The sequence below is a fragment of the Meriones unguiculatus genome, chromosome 3, assembly GCF_030254825.1.
Source record: "Meriones unguiculatus strain TT.TT164.6M chromosome 3, Bangor_MerUng_6.1, whole genome shotgun sequence".
NCBI classification, from domain to species: Eukaryota; Metazoa; Chordata; class Mammalia; order Rodentia; family Muridae; genus Meriones; species Meriones unguiculatus.
Window position 1 is genome coordinate 182,940,499 of NC_083351.1, and position 22,288 is coordinate 182,962,786.

The window sequence follows — 22,288 nt, forward strand, 5'->3', positions numbered from 1 at the left end:
ATGATCTTGTTATGCTATTGCTGTGTGTTTTGCCAATGGAATCAAAGTGAACAAAACATAGATACCCTGAAACCTGTGTTTGTCACAAGACAATTCCCAGTAGCCAAGCTATTCCATCACCACAAATGCCTGAACACAGAAAGACTGCTCTTGGCACACAGCCTCCACTGGCCAAATGATATCTTTTGATATCCAAACCTCCTGGACTCATTCTGACCACAGTATTGCACTAACTATCTGGTGTTTGGGGTACTGCAACATTGCTATCAGAAAGGCTTGAATTCAAATCCTGCTTCATTATGCAGGCTGTGTGACGTGGGGCAAATCATTTTGTCTCCTCCTCTCTTTGTTTTGATACTTTAAATAAGATAGAGTAGTGAATACTGTTTTAGAGAATGAATGGCATATGAAGAAGTCAGGAGGTAAGGTCAGACAACAGTTCAAATAGTGATCCCACTTAAATGCTGCAGCTTTGCGCTTCATTAATCTCATTGGGATAAATAAGGACTATGGTCATAATACCTGTGGGCTCTCGTGGAGCTTAGATAAGATCATATGTACTGGGGTAGCATTGTACTTCTAGGAGGAGCTTCGTGAGTGCTGATTGTCTGAAACACAGGGTAGATGTCTCTTCATCCCTTGGGGACTAGAACAGGTGAGTGGGGTTGCAGGTTGGAGGGAACGCTGGGCAAACTGGGCTCACATAGCACAGCACGACTGCAGCATCACGTGAGGCTTCTCCGCGAGCGCGTTCTCCAAGCCCAGTGAAATTCCATGGTCAGGGAGAAGCAGGATGGCAAAGCAGATTAGGATAATTGTTTTCTTTGGAAGCAGAAGAATCAAACTTTGCCTCTGGCACCTCTATTATAGCAACTTCAAACTCAACCCCCAAATCCCACTGAAATAGTGAATAAAAGTTAAAAGCCACAAGAGAAGAAAAGGGAGAATGGAGGATAGGAGCCAAAAAGCTTCAGGCTTCAGTTGGATCTTTTCCCGTCACCACCCTGCCCTGTCTTCACCCCATGCCTCTGCAAGCTTGTTGTACCTTTTGAGCAAAACAGTTTTTTCCCCCCTGTGGTTTTTCACAGGAGGCCTTTCTGTTTGAGTAAGTGTGAAGGTAGATATGTGTATCAATTCACTAGGAGGAAAACTGTGGAGGAATAAGCCCGGGTCTTCAAAAGCAAAACTATGGAACTTGGTCAAATCACATGCTACATCACCACAATAGCTATGTAACTTGTGCATGTTTCCCCCAGCTTGGGAGGTGTTAGAGCTCCACAATGGAGCCCACAAGAGGCCAGACCTAGGATCATAGAGGACCTTCAAATAATCCCACAGTTAATCTGTTGGCTCCTCAGCCAACAGAATAGAATGCTTAAAACCTAGAACATCATCATGCTCAATAAATTAGCTTACTTTTCTTCATTTTTCTCTTCTTCATTCTGCTTTTCTTCTTAAACTCTTTAATCTTTCTTCCTCTGTCATTTAAATATTCATGCTGTTTTCTTTTATTCTATTTTATTTGTCTTAAGGTTTCACTACATCACCGAGAATGGCCTGGAACTCACAATTGTCCTGGCCACCCACTCCTCCAGTGCTAGAGTTGCAGGTTTCCATTTTTCTCCTTTTTCATTTCCTGTCACTGCTCTCCAGGTAGGCCCATATCCCCTCGTCATTTCCACCTCCACTAAAACTTTGCATATAAATCTTCAATGAGTATAATGTATAATAAAGGAAACAACAAGTTCTTCAGAAATCCTTTCTTTTTATAATAGAAAACACCATAGTATTTGTGTTCTTACTAGCTAGAATAACACAATCATTTCTAATAATAATAATAAAAAAACCTAAGGCAATCATAAAATCCTGTAACTTTGAGAAATACATACATACAACATAAACACACAAATAAAAAATGTATATTCCAAAAGAGTAGGGCAGGCACAGGGTTTCTGGGGGCAGGGGCAGAGTAATCTACCTTGATATTAATCTATATCATTGTTTTACCAAAACAACACCCCAATTTTTGCAAGGGAGTCTCCTCGCTGCACCATTCATTCTTCATTCTTCTCTTAATGTTTTCAAAATTTTTAACAATGCACATGATATCACACAGATAAGAAACTATTCCCTAAGAATCTTCACCAACCCTTTATCTGACAGAGGACTCATATCCAGTATATATAAAGAACTAAAGAAGCTGAAAAGCAGCAAACCAAGTAATCCACTTAAAAAATGGGGAACAGAGCTAAACAGAGAACTCTCTGTAGAGGAATATCGAATGGCAGAGAAGCATTTAAAGAAATGCTCAACCTCATTAGCCATTAGGGAAATGCAAATCAAAACAACCCTGAGATTTCACCTTACACGCATCAGAATGGCCAAGATCAAAAACTCAAGTGACAACACATGCTGGAGAGGTTATGGAGAAAGGGGAAACCTTCTCCACTGCTGGTGGGAATGTAAACTTGTACAACCACTCTGGAAAGCAGTCTGGCACTTTCTCAGACAACAAGGAATAGAGCTTCCTCAAGATCCAGCCATACCACTCCTAGGCATATATCCAAAAGAGGCTCAAGTACACAAAAAGGACATTTGCTCAACCATGTTTGTAGCAGCTTTATTTGTAATAGCCAGAAGCTGGAAACAGCCCAGATGCCCCTCAACTGAAGAATGGATGCAGAAATTGTGGTACATCTATACAATGGAGTATTACTCAGCAATGAAAAATAAGGAAATCATGAAATTTGCAGGTAAATGGTGGGACCTGGAAAGGATCATCCTGAGTGAGTTGTCCCAGAAGCAAAAAGACACACACGGTATATACTCACTCATATAGACATACAACATAGGATAAACCCACTAAAATCTGTGCATCTAAAGAAACTAAGTAAGAGAGAGGACCCTAACTAAAACGCTCAATCCCCATCCTGAAGGGCAAAGAGGATGGACATCAGAAGAAGAAGAAAACAGGAAACAACCTAGGAACCTGCCACAGAGGGCCTCTGAAATTCCTCCTAGTGAATTGATATACATATCTACCTTCACACTTACTCAAACAGAAGGGCCTCCTGTGAAAAACCACAGGGGGGAAAAACCTGTTTTGCTCAAAAGGTACAACAAGCTTGCAGAGGCATGGGGTGAAGCAGACTATCAAAGCAGATGCTGAGCCTGATGGCCAACTGGTGGGAAGAGTGAATGGAATTTTATGTAAGAAGTGGGAAATAGCAAGAGCTGGAGAGGACAGGAACTCCACAAGGAGAGCAACAGAACAAGAAAATTTGAACACAGGGAACTTTCCAGAGACTCATACTCCAACCAAGGACTATTCATGGAGATAACCTAGAACCCCTGCACAGATGTAGCCCATGGCAGTTCAGTGTACAAGTGGGTTACACAGTAATGGGAAAAGGGACTGCCTCTGACATAAACTGATTGGCCTGTTCTTTGATCACTTCCCCCTGAGGGGGAAGCAGCCTTACTAGGCCCCAGAAGAAGACAATGCAGCCATTTCTGATGTGATCTGATAGACTAAGATCAGAAGGAAGGAGAGGAGGACCTCCCCTATCAGTGGACTTGGGGAGGAGCATGCATGCAGAAAGGGGAGGAAGGGTGGGATCGGGAGGGGAGGAGGGAGGGGTTTATGGGGGGATACAAAATGAATAAAGTGTAATTAATAATAATAATAATAAAAAGAAAAAAAGAATAAGAGTGTAAATTATTTCTGTCTTGTCAAGCAAATATATAGCCTATCAGAGGAAATGGCTAATCATTAGGAACATTCGTATGCAAATGTGCCCTATCTACAACTTGATTACATAGGGAATAGGGCTTTAGTTCTTTTATCTACTTCCTGCTAGTCAGGGTCTAGAAGTCATTATGGGATTACCAGACTCTGTAGACAAGATACTGGCAAACCAGCCCCAAAATCAACACAGAGTAATAACATGAAGTCAGTGAAAGTTGCCTGGAAAATCTCTCTGGAACATTTCTTTCTGGAAAGTCAAGTGGCAGTGCATGAAGATCAGCCCAGCAATGTTGATCCAAAAAGCAGTGTCTCACTCTGCCTCAACCTCTATACATTCCTTTCCTCAAAGCCCACCCATGGATGTTTTCAGCTGGCCAAAGACACTCTCCTTGCACATGAAGGATCACAACAAAACATCATAAACCAACCTGAGCAAAACATCACATGACAAAATTCAGTCTTCAAAGAAAGCAGAAATTTCCCATTTAGCACATGTAGCTATGTAGCTTGTTCTTCCTGCCTTTCTCCTAAAGATCAAATGTTTTTGTAAAACTCATCTCCACATACTTTATCAAAGATGGCAGATTCTCTCCTTGGCAAGTGTCTTAGTTTGAGTTACTCTTGCTATTATGAAACATCATGACACAAAACAAGATGTGGGGGAAAGGGTTTATTTGGCTACACTTCTGTCTTAGTCAGTGATTTATTGCTGCAAAGAGGCACCATGACTATAGCAACTATTACAAAAGAAAGCAGTTCATTCGGGCTGGCTTACAGTTTCGGAGGTTTGGTCCATTGTAATCATGGTGGGAAGCATGGTGGCATGTAGGCAGAGAAACTGAGAGTTCTACATCTAGATCCACAGACAGGAGGAGGAGTGAGGCACTGGGTCCGGATTGAGCATTTGAAATTCCAAAGCCAACCCATAGTAACACACTTCCTCCAACAAGAGCACACCTACTCCAGCAAGACCACACACCCATATATAATGACTCATTTATATTTATGAGTCATGTAAACTGCTTCTGATTAGGTCAGAGTTATTATGGATTTCATCCCATTTTTCAGATAAGGAAAATAAAGCTTGGTCTGAAGTTAACACACTTAGTGGGTCCAAGCTGAGTGGTTTATATATTCACATTTCAAACTCGCATATGAATGTGAGACAGTCTTTGAGTCATTGGCTGTGGTTGTCAACCATTTTTTCATCCTTATACAATGCAGAAGGAGGCATAAAAAATCACTTTTAATAGTCATGCTCAGGAGCCCATTCTTCTAATGCTAGAAAAGAACAAGAGAAGCTTCAAGAGAGAGGTGTGTTTGAAGAGAGTCTGCCCCAGATTCCTTTTATTTCACCTCAAACTTCAGCCCTGCAATCCGTTTATTATTTATAGGAGATATTCCCAAAGGGGGCGGCTCCATACTCTGCCTTGCAGATTGCAGAGAGAGATAAATAACACATTCCTCATTCTCTTACTCTGGGGAAATTGGGGGCTGTGTTTACATCGCTTCCTTGGTATTTATCCTCCTGCTGGCTGTTCCATCCCCTGTATTTTATGTTGTTATTTTACTTCCATTAGGGGAGCAGAAAAAACATGAGAAGCCATTCTGATCCACCAGAATCCTCAGAGGGCATGGCTCGGTCAAAGCCAGAATCTTCTCCCTTGTAATTTTCCCTACAAACATCTCATTCAAGAAGCATTTTCCTTTCTCTGAATACTAATGTCCCAATGATGGTAAAAATAAAATCATAAAACTCTTCCTCCCCCACTCCAAACCAAAACAGAAAGAAAAAATGAGGGAACAGAAAATCAATTGCATGCTTGATTCATTTCATGATTTTTATCCTCCCAGATTTGCTTCCCATGCTCCCGGGAATTGCCTAGTTAGCACTTCGGAAGGGCCAGCTGGGTCACTACAGATTGCTTGTGGCATTCCTGTGTTTTGTGACTTTTCTTCCTTGGGGAGGGGTTGTTCTTTATTAAGAAACCTTCCAGGCATATGATCTCCCATTTTTTACCTCCTAGGTGCACAGAGATATTGATGGGGTCTATTTTGTATGAGAGACTGAAACATTGCTGTTTTTCAGTATTTTTCCAGAAGTAAAAGTTTTATTCCAAGAGCATCCCGCAGTTGATCAAAACAGGTCTAATAATTTGATTCCTCATTTGGTTGCACTGTATTTACCCTTGTTTTTCAGTAAAAGCCATATATTGAACAGTGAGCTTCATACCAACTCTGCCACGAATTCTTCCACTTTATCATAAAAAGACAAAAGGATATTGAATCGAGCACCAGCCCCCTGACTTAATATAAAGATGGTGAGGTTCAGATTCACATACAGATGTGTATAATGACATATACACCACTGCTGCTGCTAGGGAAGTTGAAGCAGGAGGAGCTCATGTTCAAGGCTAGCCTGGGGAGCAGACAGTGGATCCATTTCATAAAATGTAAAGTCTAATTTGTGCAGTAGTAACTGGAAGAGCTTGAGAAATCTTTGTAACTCACTGCTATCGATTTATTTCTCCATGAAATTCATAAAAGACGATGTGTATGGCTCACATTTCTAGATTTTAGAATATTAGATTGCATTTGAGTATTTTTGAGTACATAGCCAAGCAAACAAAACCATGACCCTCTCTGCCGTATTTCCCCATCATTTGCTAGTGCTGTGGCTTGTGCCCTTTTCTCCTTAGCAGGGTCTGTTAGCAGAAATCTCTCACAGGTGTTAGAAAAGGATGCTTTGAGAATCCCAATAAAGGAGAAGGCATAGAAAGGAGAGACCAACCAGGCAGTGGTGTGATTATCTCCCTTTCTGCCCCCCCCCCCAGGAAGCTCCAGAACATGCCCTGCCTCCACCTACCCTGATCCAAGGCAGATGAGTTGATCTTTCACACCCTGTATCAAAGCTAACGCTGGTAAGAGCCACCTGGTCAGAAAAACATAAATAAAACAGGGACTACGTGATCTCTCCTCACACTGGGTAGTGTCCTGGAATAAGAGGTACCGAAGAAGATATGAACGGATGATGCTGTCAGTCTGTATATGTCATGAGATTTCATCTTATTCGCTATTTTTATAATAGGCCAGTTAAATTCTGCATTTCTAAATGGTATAACTGTTCCATATGTAATTTAAAAAATTAATATTATAATAACATCAGTTCCTCCTTCTCTTTCCTCCTCAAACTTCCTATATATGCTTCCTTAAAATTTTTAAAAGTGTTCCTAAATATCCTTACCTGAAACTTACTATTCTTGAGTCTTTATTTTCTCAGTAACACATCTCACACTTCTTGAACAGTCAAAGAAGGACCTGAAAAATATGCATCAAGGAAATGAATGAATATTCGGCAATTCCTGGATAAGAGTTATGTCCATGACTATCATCCTGTTCTCTTAAATATATCATGAAAATATTATCTATTGTTATAATAGCATGTCATGCTCATCTCTATACTACAATTGTTGGGTAATTCTCTTATCAAAAAATAATGTAAAAATGTATAAGAATATTTTCTTAATGAAGTAGTTGGTAGAGTGCATCTTAGTCTCAAACTCCCTGAAGAACCAAATTGCTACAGAGGATGCTTCTGCTTAGAAAGAGGATTCCCACAGTCATAAGACATCACATACTCTGTTGTTTTTGTTTTTCACTTATTAATTAATTAATTAGTTTACTTGATTAAAAATTTAGTGTTTTATTCACTTTCATCCTCCCTCCCTCCCCTTCCTCTCCCCTTTCCTTTTTCCTCAGAAAAGGAGAGCTCCCTTTCCCATCTGCCCAGATCATCAAGTTGCATCAGGACTGAGCACATCCTCTTCTCCTGTGGCTTGTCAAGGAGGTCCCTTCAGGAGAAAGTGATCAAAAAGCTGGCAAGTGAGTGGTTGTCCAATGCAGTCCCTGCTTCCCTTATTAGAGGACCCATATGAGTCTTAAACTGCCCATCTGCTACATCTTTGTAGAGGGCCTAGGTCCAGTTCCTGCAGGTCCTTGGTTGATGCTTCAGCCTCAGCAGCCCCTCTGGGCCCATTAGATCTGTTGGTCTTCTTGAGGAGCTCCTGTCACCTGCAGGTCCTTTTCTCTTTCTTCCCACTTTTCCACAAGACTCCGTATCCATCACCCAATGTTTGGCTGTGAGTATCCTCTTCTTTTTGTAGAGCTGCTTGATGGTGCATCTCAGAGGATAACTCTATCAGGCTCCTGTCTATAAGTTTAGGAGAGAATCATTCAGACTGTCCTGAGTTGACATTCTCCAATAGGGTCAGTCTTTTGTTGAGCCAGGCATTGTTTGGACATTCCTTCAGTCTCTGTTCTATCTGTTCTCTCTTGATCCCTGCACTTCTTTTAGGCAGAGTAAATTTTGGGCAGAAGTTTTTGTGCATGGGTGGGTGTTCCCAGCCTTTTACTAGACTAGTCTTGTTAGTGGCTGTCTTCTTCAGTCTCTGTGGCTTCTGTTTCTAGGAGTCTCTGCTTGAGGGCCCCTAATATCCTCCCAGGAACCTACCCAAACTTAGGTCTCCAGATTGTCACAGAGAGAACCCTACTTCAGTTTCTCTTTTCTCTACAGCCCTTCTATCTTCTTGCCCTCACACTCCCCAACTCTGTTCTAGACCCTCTTAACTCTTTGCACTCCCTCCCCTACCTTGTTCCCTTTCTTCAGCCACCACCTCTGTCTATTCTATCTCCCATTTTGAGTGAGAGTTTTGCATCCTCCTTTGGATCCTCTTACTTATCTTCTTTGGGTCAGTGCCTCACAGTATGCTTATCTGTATCATATGGCTAAAATCCAGTTATAAGTGAGTATATGACATGTGTGTCTTCTGTGTCTGGGTTACTTCTCTCAGGATGATCTTTTCCAGTTGTCACCAATTTGCCTGGAAATTTCATGATTTCCTTATTTTTAATAACTGAGTAGTCCATTCTGTAAATGTACCATAGTTTCTTTACCCATTCTTCAGTTGAAGGATATCAATGTTGTTTCCAGATTCTGGCTATTGTGAATAAAGCTGCCATGAACATAGTTGAGCAAATATCCTTGTTGCATGGTGGCACATGTTTTGGGCATATGCTCAGGAGAGGAATAGCTAAGTCCTGAGGTAAAGCTATTTCCAGTTTTCTAAGAAAGTGCCAGATTGAATTCCAAAGTTGTCATACAAGTTTACACTCCTACCAGCAATGGAGGAGTCTTCCTCTTTCTCCACACCTTCACCAGCTGTGCTATTGCTTGAAATTTTGATCTTAGCCATTCTGACTGGTGTGAAAGGAAATGTCAGAGTCGTTTTTATTTGCATTTCCATGACAACTAAAGAAGTTGAGCATATATTTAAGTGCTTCTTGGCCATTCAATATTCTTCTCTTGAGAACTCTCTGTTTGGTTCTGTGCCCCATATTTTAATTGGGTTATTTGTTGATTGGTCTTTGATTTCTTGACTTTGTATATTTTGGATATTAGTCCTTTGTTGGATGTAGGATTGATTAAGATCTTTTCCCTATCCATAAACTGTCTTTTCATTCTCTTGACAGTGTTCTTTGCCTTACAGAAGCTTTTCAGTTGCATGAGGTCCCATTTATTAATTGTTGATTGTAGAGCCTGTGCTGTTGGTATTCTGTTCAGGAAGTTGTCTCCTGTGCCAATGAGTTCCAGACTTTCCCCCACTTTCTCTACTAATAGATTTATTGTATCTGGTGTTCAAGAATGGTTTCTTCTCATTCTACTCTTCTTCTCATTCTTATTTTTCTTTTCTGAATTTTCTTTCTTTTCCTTTTTCAATGTGCCATTGAATTCATTTTCTGTTGACATCTACTGCTAGGCATATGGCCTACCCTTAAGAGTATTTTGTTTCCTCAGAGAATATCTTTTGGAGAAAACTTAAATATTTCTTTACATGTGGTTATCAATTGGAGATTACTTCTGGATTAGGGATAGGGGCATATATTCACTTCTCCTTTCAGCTCAAAGGCTCCATCTGGTACAGACCCATGCAGGCCCTGTGCATGCTACCTTAGTCTCTGTGAACTCATATGTGCGTGATCCTGTTGACTTAAATTAGAGGGCCTTCTTTTCTGGGTGCCATCTATACCCTTTAGCTCTTAATAGTTTCTGCCTCCTCTTCTGCAGGGTTCTATGAGCCTTGAGGGAATATTCCATTTAGGGTATTCCACAGTTTCTCACTCTCTATTTATTTTTGACTGAGGGTCTTTGTATTTTTTCTCATCCCCAACAGCAGGAAGCTTCTCTGTCGATAGCTGAGGAAGGGGCTGATCTATTCAAATAGCACAATGCAATTAGGAATCATTTTATTGCTATGTTCTTTCAGTAGAACAGTACTATTTTGTCTTAGCTTAGGTCTCTGGTCTATCTAGTCTCAGGATTTTCTCCCGGTGTCTCCTAGCCAGCTTAGAGATACAGCTAAGCAATAGCTTGTCTACTACACAAGTAAAATGATTAAATGCAAATATCATGTGTACTTGAGGATTTGATTTTAAGTCTTGTATTTATCATTAATAACCAATCTGTCGAGAAGACACAAAATGTTTTGTTTATTTAAAAAAAAGACAGTCACGGATGCAGGACTAGCCACAGGATTATCAACATGGATTGCTGCAGCCATGAATCATCTGAAGGAATGGGTGGGCATGGGAGTGTTAGCAGGCCTTCTGGTGTTGGTCTCCTTGGTTTGCCTGTGGTATATATGCAAGATTAGAGTCTCACAACAGTCTGATGCAGCCATGATCATTCAGGCCTTTACAGCCATTGAAGCAGGACATTCTCCCCAAGCATGGTTGGATACCATAAAAAGCTAAAATGATACGCTCAGGATGCGAGGCTAAGCACTGCACTCAGGGTCAGCCGCTTTCGACCCAGAGAAGAGCATGTCTGATTGCATGCGGGTTGATGCCCCAGGTCCCGCCTCTGAGAAAAAGGTATCGGACGGGTCTGATGCTCTTTGGGTGGATGACACCTAAATGAACATCAGTACAAAGTCCCAATTTATTTCTAATATCAGAGATCAGACCTCTACTCTTGCCTGATGCGTCTAAAACAAAAAGGGGGAACTGTAGAGAGCTGCGGAATGCTATGCCTTAAAGATGGAGCTGGTTTCCGCCTTCCACCTTCCCGATGGTGAGTGCTCTCTGTCACGAACAACTCCACATTTGGCTAAGGCTGAGGATCTGGCTTGCTTCCATATATGTGGACCTATCTGCATTGCCCACATGGCATGCCTGGGTTGGCTACCAAGAGGCTATTTAAGCTGTGGGCTGGCTTTCCCCAGGGTCCGAGGATTGTTCAATGTTCCTGAATAAACTGCATTGAAAAAAAAAAAAAAAGACAGTCACAAAACTACACATTAAATGATACTGTTTTGTGAAACGTTCTAAGGATAAATATAGGTATAAAATATATTAATAGGATGAAAAAGAATGGGTAATAAATTCTAGTGACTCTGAAGCTTCCTTTGCACAGAATAAACATATCACAGAATCAGGTTATATACCCAAAATCTCTGAATTCTGCATTCTAAAAATGTAAACTCCTGGCATATAAACTATATCTCATTAAAATTGTTATGCATGGCCACTGAATCCTCAGCCTCTCTAGAACAGGCAAATAAAATAATCTTTGCAGCCACATATTTTTATCTCAAGTCCCCCTGGATTCATTCAGATAAAATCTCAGACATGAATTCACAGGATTTAATTACAAATCACATGACAAAATAATTTACGGGTAGTAAGAGTCAGCAGCTGTATCAAACAGAAGGTTTACATTCTAAAGATCTTTATTCTGGCAACATCAATGTCTCCACCTTTTTCATTTCTCTTCCTTGTCCTTTATATGGGTCAGTACAACATTGCTGCCTACTCTGTAAGACTGACAATGAAGACTCAAAAAATAACAAGTCAAACATTGATAGTGAAATCCGATATCTGAAAAAAAAAATGCATGTTGTATAAATGCTAAAGATACTTAACTGCCAATAAGGCTTTTTGTGAATAAAAAAAGCAGTTGGACTTAAAAATAGATAAATTGATAAACAAACATAGAATAATGATTCACAGATGAAATCAATAGAGTTGAAGTAAGTAAGGAGGGGTCTTTGACTTAGAGGTGGAATAGGATCCTTGCATCATTTTAAAGATATACTATTTTTGTCCTATAAGGTTGGCAAAAAATAAACTATTTTTTTATAATACCCAGAGGCTGGTAGGAGTGTAAGGGAGTGGAATTTGTGATATTACCATTAGAGAAACTGTAACTTGAAATAAACCTTTAAAATGAGTATTTGACCAAGTTTAAGTCACTGTAAAATCTCTCATGTTTTCAAAGATCTAAGCACAATTGAGATGAACTGCTATCACTGGAAATTGACCAAGAACACTTAGAGCCACTTAAATAAAATGGTGATGTCATTGTATAATTTAAACTGAGATGTAATTTCCCAGACTCCAAGCTCATCACAGGGAATAATTGCTCGGAACAACACCTTTGTTTAGTAGGCCAAATTAACGTTCATAATACCTTTAAGGAAAAGTGTGGACTTTGTAGAAACTTGGATTAACCCAGATGTCTAAATGTAAGCTCTCACTCAGGATCATGTCCAGATCTTTTTCCATATACAGCCTCAAGCCTCCTATGATCAAGATCTCAACAACTTTGGGTCCTTCCCCATCATGAGTAACTGCAGCCTCCATTCCTCTGCTGGATCTCAGTCCCTCTGTTGTACTTTGATACTTAAGACTTTCCCTTACGTGCATTCGAACTTAGTTGTATATAAGGACTTTCAGGTTATATTTTAGGTTCTTAATCCTCACAGAGTTTTTTCTGTTTGACAAGAAAATAAATCTGATTTAGTATTACTGGGGCTGGAGAGCTGGGTCAGTTAGGATGACTGGGCTGGAGAGCTGGGTCAGTAGTTAGGATTACTGGGGCTGGAGAGCTGGGTCAGTTAGGATGACTGGGCTGGAGAGCTGGGTCAGTTAGGATGACTGGGCTGGAGAGCTGGGTCAGTTAGGATTACTGGGCTGGAGAGCTGGGTCAGTAGTTAGGAACACTGAACCAGGGGATCCTGGCTCAGCTCAGCACCTGCTTGGTGGCTCAAAACTGTGTGTAATACAGTTCCAGGAAATCCAATTCTCTCTTCTGGCCTCTTTGGGCACCATGAACACATGTGGTACCCAGTCAGACACACATGCAGGCAAAACTCCTATACACATAAAAATTGGTAATAAATAAACGTATCGGCATGCTTTCCAAATAATATGCCTATATATTTGAGAGAAAACCCTAGAATGCTTTAAAATTAGAAGGTCTTTCAAATGAAGGAGAAAATAAATAAAAAGAAAGTCTCAGCTTCATCAGGTGTTTTGAAACGGTCTATAGAATCTTTGACTGTTCTGTTTCGGGTGTACATGTACAGTCTACAACCCACTACACTATTTAATTTGGTCAACTTAATGTCTGTCTCCCTAGTTGGGCTTTGGTACATTCTGGAAGCTAAAATTATCTTTCCTGTAACTCTCTGCTCCTGGTCTTTTTTTCCTGAGATTTTATACTTCATAGTATATGTTGTGCTCATGGTTATGAAGAGGATAAATGATTTAAAAAAATATATCTAACTGGGTGGTAAAAGAAATGGGCTTAGGTACAACCCTCGGGATCAAATAGAATAAATAACACATTTTTTAAATTTCTTTATTATTTATTAGACACCTAGCAAATGGTTTTTAGTTTCTTGGTCCTAAAGTAATTTTTCCCAATGGAAGAATTTTTTTTGTCATAAATGTAATTTAAATCACATTAAAATTGAAAGGAGCAGGAAATTTTTTTTCTTGCAAATAGCTGACATATTTTATATACAATCTAAAGACAAACACTTCAGTGTAGTACCAAAAGCACCTGTTAGAAAAGTCTGCCTGGGCTGGATATTTTCTGTGTGATCTTAAATAAGTTATTGTTTTCACTAAATAGCAAGTTTTCTCTTGTATGTCACTGAAGGTTGTAATGATAATTATATGTCACATCTATAAAGTACCTGGATCATAGTAGGTGCTCAGTAAATCATAGCTTCTGCTGTTACACAATAACATGAGACTCCCTTTCATATGTAAATGTTAACTGCGTTATTTTGTTTTCCAAGTAGAGGGCCTAAGTAAGTGTCTTCAGAATTGGGCACAGTGTGACTTCTGATTTTCATACCATGATGGGAAGGGTAATTACATATGTTTTGACAAGACAAGAATGAGCTTGCATGTTCTCTTAGAGAGAAAGCAAACATTGAAACAGAACTGTTTTGTTGTCATTTAAATATCACATTCAGTAGCGGAAACACTGATAATACCATGATGCCACTGTCTTGAGAGTCACTCAAAGCAAACACACATGATATGACCAAAGTCTACTACAGTGGCCACAGGGAAAACCTCAAACTGTCCAGACAAGCCCTTCGGATATCATGGGTATGTCACTAACCCATGGTCTCTAAATGGTTAGCACCTCACAGAGACATTTAACCAATTACCACATTACTCTCATCTGGTGCCAAGAATGTGCTGGAAAAGCCAACAGGAAATGAAAACTATCCAGCTTTAGACACTTTCTCACGTCTTTTGTTTCCCAATGTATATTTCCATTAATGCTTTGGTGTTCTTCAGGCTGGAATGGACAATAACAGCTTTAGGCAATGGAGTTCTGAACTTGCCAAGACTTTTCTTTTCATTTTTTGGTTTAAGCTGTTCAGGTTTTCATTTGTGAATATCATATCCATGAAATTATCTCATCTGTAGCTCTTCTTCCTACTTATTTTTCTTTATTAATTACACATTATTCACTTTGTATCCCCCCTGTGGTTCTCTCCCTCCTCCCCTCCCAATCCCTCCCTTCCTCTACCCTCTGCATGCATGCCCCTCCCCAAGTCCACTGATAGGGGAGGACTTCTTTTCCTTCCTTCTGATCCTAGTCAATTAGGTCTCATCAGGAATAGCTGCATTGTTTTTTTCTGTGGCCTGGTAATGCTGCTTCCCCCTCAGGGGAAGGTAATTAAAGAGCAGGCCAATCAGTTCATTTCAGAGACAGTCCCTGTTACTATTACAATGGAACCCACTTGGATACTGAATTGCCATGGACTACATCTGTGCAGGGGTCGTAGGTTATCTCCATGTATAGTCCTTGGTTGGAATAGTAGTCTCAGGAAAGACCCCTGTGCTCAGATTTTTTGGTTCTGTTGTTCTCCATGTGGAGTTCCTGTCCTCTCCAGATCTTATGGTTTCCCTAAGATTCCCTGCACTTCTTTCCTAAGATTCCCTGCACTCTGCCCAAAGGTTGCCCATAAGTCTCAGCATCTACATTGATAGTCTGCAGGGCAGAGCTTTTCAGAGGTCCTCTGTGGCAGGCTCCTGACTTGTTCCCTCTTTTCTTCTTCTTCTGATGTTCAGCCTCTTTGCCTTTCTGGATAGGAATTGAGCATTTTAGCAAGAGTCCTCCCTCTTGATTAGTTTCTTTAGGTGTACAGATTTTAGTAGGTTTATCTTATATTATTGTCTATATGAGTAAGTATATACCGTGTGCATCTTTCTGCTTCTGGGATAGCTCACTCAAGATGATCTTTTCAAGATCCCACCATTTACCTGCAAATTTCGTGATTTCCTTGTTTTTTATTGCTGAGTAATTCCATTGTGTAGCTATACCACAATTTGTGCATCCATTCCTCCACTGAGGGGCATCTGGGCGGTTTCCAGCTTCTGCCTATTACAAATAAGGCTGCTACAAATATGGTTGAGCAAATGTCCTTATTGTATACTTGAGAATCTTTTGGATATATGCCTAGGAGTGGTATAGCTGGATCTTGAGGAAGCGCTATTCCTAGTTATTTGAGAAAGTGCCAGATTGCTTTCCTGAGTGGTTGTATAAGTTTACATTCCCACCAGCAGTGGAGGAGGGTTCCCCTTTCTTCACAACCTCTCCAGCGTGTGTTGTCTCTTGAGTTTTTTATCTTAGCCATTCTGATGGGTGTAAGGTGAAATGTTAGGGTTGTTTTGATTTGCATTTCCCAGATGGCTAATGAGGTTGTGCATTTCTTTAAGTGTTTCTCTGCCATTCGACATTCCTCGGCAGAGAATTCTCTGTTTAGCTCTGTACCCCTTTTTTAATTGGATTACTTGATTTTTTGCTCTTTAATTTCTTTTTTTTTTTTTCAATGCAGTTTATTCAGGAACATTGAACAATCCTCGGACCCCGGGGAAAGCCAGCCCCCACAGCTTAAATAGCCTCTGGGTAGCCAACCCAGGCGTGCCACGGGGGCAATGCAGATAGGTCCACATACATGGAAGCAAGCCAGATCCTCGGCCTTAGCCAAATGTGGAGTAGTTCGTGACAGAGAGCACTCACCATCGGGAAGGTGGAAGGCGGAAACCAGCTCCATCTTTAAGGCATAGCATTCCACAGCTCTCTACAGTTCCCCCTTTTTGTTTTAGACGCATCAGGCAAGAGTAGAGGTCTGATCTCTGATATTAGAAATAAATTGGGACTTTGTACAGATGTTCATTTAGGTGTCATCCACCCAAAGAGCATCAGACCCGTCCGATACCTTTTTCTCAGAGGCGGGACCTGGGGCATCAACCCGCATGCAATCAGACATGCTCTTCTCTGGGTCGAAAGCGGCTGACCCTGAGTGCAGTGCTTAGCCTCGCATCCTGAGCGTATCATTTTAGCTTTTTATGGTATCCAACCATGCTTGGGGAGAATGTCCTGCTTCAATGGCTGTAAAGGCCTGAATGATCATGGCTGCATCACACTGTTGTGAGACTCTAATCTTGCATATATACCACAGGCAAACCAAGGAGACCAACACCAGAAGGCCTGCTAACGCTCCCATGCCCGCCCATTCCTTCAGATGATTCATGGCTGCAGCAATCCATGTTGATAATCCTGTGGCTAGTCCTGCGTCCACTCCGGTAGAATTTACTGTGACAATGGCCACTCTCAGCTGCTCCATCGTAGTATCGAATTCTCCAGTCCAATTACCTAAAATATAGCTCGACAATTGTTTAGACAGATTTGCAGCACAGGAAAAATTCTCATGTTGTATGCTAGTGACACAAAGTCCAGCATACTTTCATTGACAGCCAGGTTGAGCGATTTGCCATAGGGTATCAATTTGCTCCTGCAAGAGGTCAATCCTCTGATTGAACACCATCAAGCTTCCTTTTAGTTGAGCATTAATTCCTTTATGTACAACTAAGGCATGAGCTACATTGGCTAAATGATTATTCAGGGTCTGAGCAGTCTGCCCAGTATGACTCATGGCTAATGCCCTGGTGGTAGCTCCAACAGCCGTCAATGAGATGGTAGTAACAATGGTGGCTGTAGTTCCAAGATCCCTTTTCTGTCTGAAGAGAGTCATAGCGTGAGGGGCATCGATGGGCATAGGCACCCAGTGAGGCATGCGAGTAACCAGGGCATACCTAACTTTACTAGCATTCCAGCATTGGGCAAAAAAGCAAGTATCATTACCACAATTACTTGGCTCTATCTGGCTAATAATGAATAAAAATGGGGGATATAGACAAACAGGTGTGGGCTTATAGGAAATATTATGAGAAGCCTTAACCCCTCGTTGGAACATCCTGCGTCAGTTCTAGAACTAGCAGTGGTGGTGTACGAGGTCTGAGTAGGTTCAGGAGACCATTGCCCCCAGGGGCGAGACGTGTTCCATGCCAATTGACTAACTCCATGTTTTCCTCCAATTTTGAAAGTCATTTAAGGTTCTTAAATTATTTTTTCCCTTTTTTTCTTAAATTTTTCATCAATTACACTTTATTCATTCTGCATCCCCCCATAAGCCCCTCCCTCCTCTCCTACTATCCCACCCTCCCTCCTCCCTCTGCTTGCATGCCACTCCCCAAGTCCACTAATAGGGGCGGTTCTCCTCTCCTTTCTGATCTTAGTTCAGAGTCCAATTGGGTTACATAGTAATGTGAAGAGGGACTACCTCTGACATAATCTGATTGGCCTGCTCTTTGATCACCTCCCTCTGGGGGGGGGGGGGAGCAGCCTTACCAGGCCACAGTAGAGGACAATACAGCCACTTTTGATGTGAACTGACAGACTAAGCTCTTTAACTTCTTTAGTTATATACTGGATATTAGCCCTCTGTCAGATCTAAAGCTGTACTATAGAGCAATAATACTAAAAACTGAATGGTTCTGGCATAGAAACAGACTGGTGGATCAATGGAATCGAATATAAGACCCTGATATAAATCTACACACTTATGGACACCTGATTTTTGACAAAGATGCCAAATCTATTCAATGGAAAAAAGACAGCATCTTCAACAAATGGTGCTGGTCTAACTAAAAGTCTACATGTAGAAAAATGCAAATAGATCCATACTTATCACCCTGCACAAAACTAAAGTCTAAGTGGATCAAAGACCTCAACATAAAACTAGACACACTAACCCACTTAGAAAAAAAAAGTGGGGAATACCCTTGAACTCATTGGCAAAGAAGACAACTTCCTGAACAGAACACCAACAGCACAGGCTTTAAGAGCAACAATCAATAAATGGGACCTCATGAAACTGAAAAGCTTCTGTAAAGCAAAGGATACTGTCCTCAGAACAAAACGACTGCCTACAGATTGGGAAAGGATCTTCTTCCTACTTATTGAGAGAAATTAATGAGAAAAGGTTTTGGGGAAAATACAGTCTGTGTTCTATTATTTGTGATTTTAGAGATTGTGGCCAATCAATGGACAGTTTAAGGACTCATTTTGCCATCTATAAAATTTAATTACTTTCTACTTATAATATTAAAGTAAAAAATCCATTAGAAACATTGTGAAAATAGTTACCAAATGTTAAAAATCCATACACATGAGAAGGTGGATATTCTTGTCTCCTCCATCACTAAGGAGATGAAGCAACCATCATTCATCTGTTTAGCTAAAGCTACATTTAGCACTAGCTTGTCTTCAATTTGAATAATTGGCTGATAAATAAGACCATAGATCAGCTTGTACTGTAATCACTAATTATATTTATCTTACCAAACCTCTAGAAGTATCTTGAAATGCTGAATATTGAATGATACTGTGTGTTCTCTAAAATTGAGAAAAGGTCCCCCAAAACCCCATTATAAGAAGCTAGGATTGAAGCTCAGCAGCAAACGATGTACTTCTCAATATCAAAATTTTGGTTTCAATCTTCAGTACCAGGCAAGCAAGCAGATTTAGTGACGCATGTCAATTCACTACTTCAGTTCAACTTGGTACTTCAGTTTTGCAAATTACTGTAGGGACAGCAGTATTTGGGCATCTGTAGGGAAACAAAAAAGGATAGCCTGTGTTCTTAAACCCTTCAATTATAAGTGATTACATACTATATGCATCTTTTTGGGTCTTGGTTACCTCACTTAGGATGATCTTCTCTAGTTCCATCAATTTGCCTGAAAATTCCATGACTTCTTTGTTTTTAATAGCTGAGTAGTATTCCATTCTGTAAATGTGCCACAATTTCTGTATCCATTCTTCAGTTTAGGGAATTCTAGGTTGTTTCCAGTGTCTGGCTATTACAAGTAAAGCTGCTATGAAGATAGATGAGCAAATGTACTTGTTGAATGGTGGAACATCTTTTAGGTATATGCTCAGGAGTGTATCTGGGTTTTGAGGTAGAGCTAGTCTCAATTTTCTGAAAAAGCACCAGATTGATTTCCAGAGAGGTTGTACAAGTTTGCTTGCACCAGCAATGGAGGAGTGTTCCTTTTTTCCACATCCTCTCCAGCATGTGTTTTCACTTGAAATTTTGATCTTAAACCCTTCTGACTGGTATAAAATGAAATCTTTGAGTTCTTTTGATTTGCATTTCTCTGATGGTTAAGGACATTGAGCATTTCTTTAAGTGTTTCTCAGCCATTGAATATTCTTCTGTTGTGAATTCTCAGTTTAACTCTGTATCCCATTTTTCATTGGGTTGTTTGATTTGTGGGTGTTTAATTTCTTAAGTTCTTTGTATGTTTTAGGTTATAAGTGGATATTAGACCTATAGTACAGATAATCATACTATAATCTACAGACCCAAAGGAAAGTAACAAAGAGGGCCCAAGAGAGGGTGCTGGAATGTCCCTCAGAAGGGGAAATAGAACAGAATGCAGAAGTGGATGAAGAAAGGGAACTGGGCAGGACATGGAATGGGGAGGGAAGCAAGAGTGGGGATCAGATGTGGGGAGAAGATGAGAGGGTTAGGAACAAGAAGGGAAAGATGGGTGGTGGAGGTGGGTTGGAGACATCTCTTTGTCAAGCTAGAGGCCTGCAACAGGGTAGGCTCCTGTGAGGCTATGGGTGTGACTCTAGCTGAGACTCCTAACATGGGGAGGTGGGGTGGGGTGGGGGAGGGGGACATGAAGGCTGAAGTGACTACCTCTTAGCCAGGCAGGAGTATTGGAAAGAGAGGAACTGCCAGGTCGATATCCTGCAGGTGGAGCTGAAAGGAGGGTGGCCAGTCCAGTTGGATGCTCTTTGTGGCTGAGCGGGATGATGAGTTATGATGCCTGAACCTCACCGGATGCCCCAGGGAATAAAACACCACCGAGACAGAAGATCTGTTGAAGCAGGAACTACGTTCATTGAATAAAGTGGTCCTTTTTATAGGTTTGGTTAGGGGGCAGGTTTAAGGAAGTGAGGTAAGATGATGTAAAAGGCAAGGTTAGGTAGCACAAGGTTAGGTAGTGCAAGGTTAGGTGGGCCAGCGACAAAACTCCACCTAACAGTTACCAGGCAGGGGTGATTTTAAGGTGAATATGCTGAATCACATTTGCCCATAAGTGGCACCTCTTAAATCGGAAGCTAAAGATGTGTCTCCAGACTCGAGCCAGGCTCAGGTAGATACAGCAGGCCTTATCAGGCCCAACAAGGAACAACAACCCACTGACCAAACCTGTGATCCAAAAATTACTCTGCTACAAGAAGTGCAGGGATTAAGAGGAAACAAAGATCGAGGAAAACACAACCAGTAACTGGCCCAACCTGAGACCTGCTGCATTATAGAGAGGCAGCCTCTGACACTAACAGTGATAATCTGTTATGCTTTCAGATAGGAACCTAATTTGCCTGCTGCCTGGGAGCCTGCAGCCAATCATGGGGCAGAACTCTGGGAGTCCTATGGAAGTGTTGGGGAAAAAGATGGAATGACATGGAGGGGGCAAGAACCCCATGGGAAGACCAACAAAGACAACTAACCCAGTCCCATGAGGGTTTTCAGAGACTGAGACATCAACTAAGGAGCATGCATGATATGCACCTAGGGCCCCTGCACACATGTAGTCTATGGGCGCCCTGATCTTAGTACAGGGTGCCTAGCAAGTGGAGGAGGGCACTTTTTCTAACCTGGACTCTGTTGCCTGATTTTGGATCACTTCTACCTCTCAGTGCTACCTTGCCTGGCCTCAGGGAAGGTACGGTATCTTCCCTGAGGAAGATATGCTCAGTTCTGTTGTGACTTGATGTGCTGCAAATGGTTAATACGGGGGAGGGAGTTACCCTTTTCTAGGGAGAAAGGGATGGAGAAGGGAGAAGGAAAGAAAGTAGGAAGGAACTGGGAGGAAGAGAGGGAGGGGGCAATCTCGCTATATAAAGTAAATAAACATATGATAATAATAATAATAATAATAATAATAATAACAACATAGAATTGAAGGCAACATTCAGATTGTGCTTGATCTGCTCCTGCCCTTATATCTTTGCTTAAACATACATTTATTGACAAAAAGACTTAGTTAATTGGAGTTCTACCCCTGATTTATAGGATAACCTGTCATATTAAAATCTACTGACTAAAATATTTATTGCACCTAAACCCTCCCTCATGGTAACATCTTAACTGGTGTGTATCCTAGGCAAAATGATCCACTGCATTGACCATCTTAGGTCAAAACACTGGAGTGGATTTGAAAGCAGAAAGGGGCGAAATGATGGTTTGAAGGGGATGTGAAGCACATGATCATCAATCTCCTGTGTGTAAAACGCAGCTTATAGGTTGTATTTGTGTGTAGAATTCACCAATATTGTAGGAAAGATCAAGAAGGATAGTCCAGAGGCAAAACTTCTCTATCAGCTAGGTGCAACCAAGAAGTAGCTGCTGTGTTTTAATGAAGGTGCTAAAATGAAGCTGAACTGCTTTGGCCAGTGAGTGCTAAAAAGAAAGGAATGCAGCATGTCATTGGGATCACTCTGGGAAGTACACAGGGCAGCTGCAAAGTGTGGGAGCCTGTGATGGCAGTCATTCTCAATCACTTTGGGCACCATCCACTCGAAGTTCATTGTCATAGGACAGACTTTCTTCCTGAAACAGAAATAAACACGTTAGTTACTGCTTTACTTTTTCCTGTCAGAAGCATTTGTTTTCCAAGGTGTTGATTCCCAATGCAGACTCATTATAGGCTGATTGCGTTCTTACTCTCACAGCATAACAAAACTCCACATATCAAGTGGTAGTGCTGTGCTCTGAAGCTAGCATTCTCTTCATTTGATGCTCCGAG